This window comes from Oncorhynchus clarkii, chromosome 30 (genome assembly GCF_045791955.1).
Source record: "Oncorhynchus clarkii lewisi isolate Uvic-CL-2024 chromosome 30, UVic_Ocla_1.0, whole genome shotgun sequence".
Classification (NCBI taxonomy): domain Eukaryota; kingdom Metazoa; phylum Chordata; class Actinopteri; order Salmoniformes; family Salmonidae; genus Oncorhynchus; species Oncorhynchus clarkii.
Genome location: NC_092176.1, coordinates 35,523,785 through 35,529,053, shown reverse-complemented (window position 1 = coordinate 35,529,053; position 5,269 = coordinate 35,523,785). Strand labels below are relative to the sequence as shown.

Sequence of the window (5,269 nt, the reverse complement as noted above, 5' to 3'; positions counted from 1 at the left end):
CTCCGAGAGCAACTTCTCCCAACCATCCAGGAACAGTTTGGTGATGAACAATGCCTTTTCCAGCATGATGGAGCACCTTGCTATAAGGCAAAAGTGATAACTAAGTGGCTCGGGGAACAAAATATCGATGTTTTGGGTCCATGGCCAGGAAACTCCCCAGACCTTAATCCCATGGAGAACTTGTGGTCAATCCTCAAGAGGCGGGTGGACAAACAAAACCCCACAAATTCTGACAAACTCCAAGCATTGATTATGCAAGAATGGGCTGCCACATGAATGGCCCAGAAGTTAATTGACAGCATGTCATGGCAGATTACAGAGGTCTTGAAAAATACTGTAATTGTCAATAAAATGTAATTGTCAATAAAATACTTTGACACTTATTAAATGCTTGTAGTTATACTTCAGTATTCCATAGTAACATCTGACAAAAATATCTAAAGACACTGAAGCAACAAAGTTTGTGGAAATTCATATTTGTGTCATTCTCAAAACTTTTGGCCACGACTTGTTGTATTCGGTGCATGTGACAAATACAATTTGATTCATATAACTCTAAAAATAAGATGTTTTGTGAAAACGTAAGTGGACCAGAAAGAAGACATCTAGTCTTCTAGAAGTCATCTACAACTTTACAGGGGAACAGTGAACGAGAAGAGGACCAACCACAATGTATTGATAGCCCGAGGGCTTGCTTGGTGGAAGGACCAGTCCCTTGTTGGAGAGGATTCAAGAGGAGAGGATACGAAGGAAGAGACAATACCACAGTGTGAAAGTTAACAAGGCAAACAAATTGGTGGATCAATTCATTCAAGACCTGGTAAGATGATGTCGAGGATGATCATGACAATTCCACCAGTAGAGGTAGCCTACCTACCACTTCATTAAGTGGAACTCAATTTCATTGCTGATTTACTTATTTTTTGCAGAATGAGATAAATTACATTCCCTTCTTTGACGTCGAGTCGCCCTATGAGTTAGCCCCTGAGAGTTGGGATGATGTGCTCAGGTAAACTAAGATCATGATCAGATCCGTCAGTTATATAAAACTCAGAGACTACTCTGTTTTCACTTGAAGCATAAGTAGACCTGAACAGACCGCACAATGTTTTGTGCAACCTTAATGTGGCGTAGGCCCTAGTAAGTGATGATGACCACTATCCAACACGTCCCCTTCAATATCCTCTCCAGGTCAGCAAGATGTGTAGTATAAGTACACCGTTCTACTTTGTTGTACCTAGTGATGATCACTCAATATGCTTCCACAGGTTCCACGGCATGGGCCGTCCTGGCGGAGGACGATGTGTTGTCATTTAGGATGTGTCTGGAGAATGGTTATCACCACGGTACCGCTGTCTCTGACTCCCCCTGTTGGAAGAACACACTACGAGACTGCAGGAACTCTGAGAACACTGTGTGCTCCAACTGGGAGGTAGGAGACGGCTTGGCTTGATAGGGGTGTGTGTCTGACTGCTTGGCTGTGTGTGTGGCACTTTAACTCAATGCATTTTTTTAGATAACACTTCATCTGAATTTGCTCGTAAACCTGTGTAACGATACAGCATTAACTTAAACCTGTTTAACGATACAGCATTAACTTAAACCTGTTTAACGATACAGTATTAACTTAAACCTGTGTAATAATACAGTATTAACTTAAACCTGTGTAACTATACAGTATTAACTTAAACCTGTGTAACTATACAGTATTAACTTAAACCTGTGTAACTATACAGTATTCACTTAAACCTGTGTAACTATACAGTATTAACTTAAACCGGTGTAATAATACAGTATTAACTTAAACCTGTGTAATAATACAATATTAACTTAAACCGGTGTAACTATACAGTATTAACTTAAACCGGTGTAATAATACAGTATTAAGTTAAACCTGTGTAATAATACAGTATTAACTTAAACCGGTGTAACTATACAGTATTAACTTAAACATGTGTAACTATACAGTATTCATTGTAGTAATAACATTGTAATTGCAAGGACCCTGATAAACAACATTTCGACTTGCATGTCTTCCTACTCCTAGAATCGTGTTGGATCAATCAGCTAACTGCAGTATGACCTTTGAGAAGGTGCTGTGTGACATCAGTTCCTGTGACAGCTATGTTGTTGCCGATGTAAGATATACAGCATATAACCTGTTTTCAGTGTCAGAAGGGGCAAGCAGCTGTGTTGATCAGCACATTTCCAGCCTAATGAAGGGAGATCAATAGACATTAGGCTGCTGTTTTGACTATGTACTAAAAGAGACCACCACTTGTCTTTGAACTCCTTTTTTTCATGTTCTTTTAATTAAACTTGTTGTGAAAACACAATAGACTTCAGCCTCTATGTTATGTCCTTTACAGCTATGGATTCTCACATGAAGTAAGCTACTTAAATTCGACTGGGTCCGGTGTACAGTAGGATGATAGCGTGACTTGAGCTGCTGAAATGAGTCTGTTAAATGTTGTTTCAGGAGGCTGGGACCCACAGGGAGTGGTCTGATTCAATTCTCCTCTGGCGCCGGTGAACTCTGGCTGGGTCCCAAAAGGCACTCTATTCCCTACATACAGAGACAGAGGGCTGCCTGCTGCAGCAAATTGTATTCACCCAGAATATCATGTCTTCCCCCTCAGGAGGCTGAAAATATTTGGCATAGGCCCTTAGATCCTCAAAAAGTTTTACAGCTACACCATCGAGAGCATCTTTACTGGCTGCATCACCGCTTGGTATGGTAAATGCACCACCCTTGACTGCAAAGTGCTACAGAGGGTGATGCGGACAGCCTAGCACATCGCTGGGCCGAGTTCCGTGCCATCCAGGACCTCTATATCAGGCGGTGCCAGAGGAAGGCTCGAATAATTGCCAAAGACTCCAGCTACCCAGTCAAAAGTTTGGACACACCTTCTCATTCAAGGGTTTTTTCTTTATTTTTATTATTTTCTACGTTGTAGAATAATAGTGAAGACATCAAAACTATGAAATAACATATGGAATCATGTAGTAACCAAAAAGTGTTAAAGAAATATATTTTATATTTGAGATTCTTCAAAGTGGCCACCCTTTGCCATGATGACAGCTTTGCACACTTGGCATTCTCTCAACCAGCTTCATGAGGTAGTCACCTGGAATGGATTTCAATTAACAACTGCGCTTTGTTAAACATCATTTGCTGCTGCGCCTCTGTTCTTTATTTTACTCTTATTATTATCTGTCCTGATGCCTAGTCACTTTACCCTGCCTTCATGTACATATCTACCTCAAATACCTTATTATTATCTATCCTGATGCCTAGTCACTTTACCCTGCCTTCATGTACATATCTACCTCAAATACCTTATTATTATCTATCCTGATGCCTAGTCACTTTACCCTGCCTTCATGTACATATCTACCTCAAATACCTTATTATTATCTATCCTGATGCCTAGTCACTTTACCCTGCCTTCATGTACATATCTACCTCAAATACCTTATTATTATCTATCCTGATGCCTAGTCACTTTACCCTGTCTTCATGTACATGTCTACCTCAAATACCTTATTATTATCTATCCTCATGCCTAGTCACTTTACCCTGTCTTCATGTACATGTCTACCTCAAATACCTCGTACACATGCACATTGATCTGGTACTGGTACTTCCCTGTATATAGCTTCACATTCATCTGGTACTGGTATTCCCTGTATATCGCTCCACATTGATCTGGTACTGGTATTCCCTGTATATAGTTTCACATTGATCTGGTACTGGTACTCCCTGTATATAGCTCCACATTGATCTGGTACTCCCTGTATATGCAGTGCCTTGCGAAAGTATTCGGCCCCCTTGAACTTTGCGACCTTTTGCCACATTTCAGGCTTCAAACATAAAGATATAAAACTGTATTTTTTGTGAAGAATCAACATCAAGTGGGACACAATCATGACGTAGAACGACATTTATTGGATATTTCAAACTTTTTTAACAAATCAAAAACTGAAAAATTGGGCGTGCAAAATTATTCAGCCCCTTTACTTTCAGTGCAGCAAACTCTCTCCAGAAGTTCAGTGAGGATCTCTGAATGATCCAATGTTGACCTAAATTTTGCACGCCCAATTTTTCAGTTTTTGATTTGTTAAAAAAGTTTGAAATATCCAATAAATGTTGTTCCACTTCATGATTGTGTCCCACTTGTTGTTGATTCTTCACAAAAAAATACAGTTTTATATCTTTATGTTTGAAGCCTGAAATGTGGCAAAAGGTCGCAAAGTTCAAGGGGCCGAATACTTTCGCAAGGCACTGTAGCTCCACATTGATCTGGTACTCCCTGTATATAGCTCCACATTGATCTGGTACTGGTACTCCCTGTATATAGCTCCACATTGATCTGGTACTCCCTGTATATAGCTCCACATTGATCTGGTACTGGTACTCCCTGTACATAGCTCCGTTCTTCTGTATTTTATTCCTTGTGTTAATATTTTATTATTTTGAAACTCTACATCTTTGGGAAGGGCTCGTAAGCAAGCATTTCACAGTAAAGTATACACTAGTTGTATTCGGTGTATGTGGACAAATAACATTTGACTTAATTCGATTTGGATCACTGAATTTTATAAGATACTATGCGTCACTATGAGATCCTTGTATAACTAGGGTTGAGTTTTAGCTGACATTTTTTTCCCCCGGTGGTTTTTCGAGGCAAACTGATCAAATATTTCTCTCACCTTCATACAGTATCTTGTAGATGCACTGAGGAAGCAGAACTGCAGGTTGTGCTTTGATCTTGCCTAAAATTGATACATCAAACGTTTCATGGCTTGGAAGAGGGAAAGGCATGGATTTCTCCTGTTGATTCTTGGCTGAAGGACGATGCACTAATTATGTTGAGTGTTGTTACCTTCCTGACAAACCCTGAGATATCAGATGGAGAGTTTTAGCCTCCTTTCTCTCTCTCTCTCTCTGTCTGTCTGTCTGTCTGTGGCTGGCTGGCTGGCTGGCTGGCTGGCTGGCTGGCTGGCTGGCTGGCTGGCTGGCTGGCTGGCTCATTTCCTCATGCTGGGAGACCGATGCTCAGTGAAGTGGGTGGTAGCTAGCTGAAGTGGTATAAGTGATTGTAGCATGTAATTTGGGGAGTTGAAGCTAGCCATCTTACCATCTTGTTTGTGCTACAGTGTCATTGGTAGCAAACTAGTTGAAAGGGTTTATCTGGCAGCCCTTTGGTGCTACTCTCTGTGGTTATCTCTGTCTGCAGCTCTCTCCAACAGCCCAACCCAGCACCAG

The 5,269-nt window shown here is 40.7% G+C and overlaps 1 pseudogene; it reads left to right on the top strand.

Moving 5' to 3' along the window:
• The first annotated feature begins 260 nt into the window (after window positions 1–260).
• The window catches only part of LOC139389535 (F-box/WD repeat-containing protein 8-like), a 21,471-nt pseudogene continuing 16,462 nt past the window's right edge, over window positions 261–5,269 (top strand).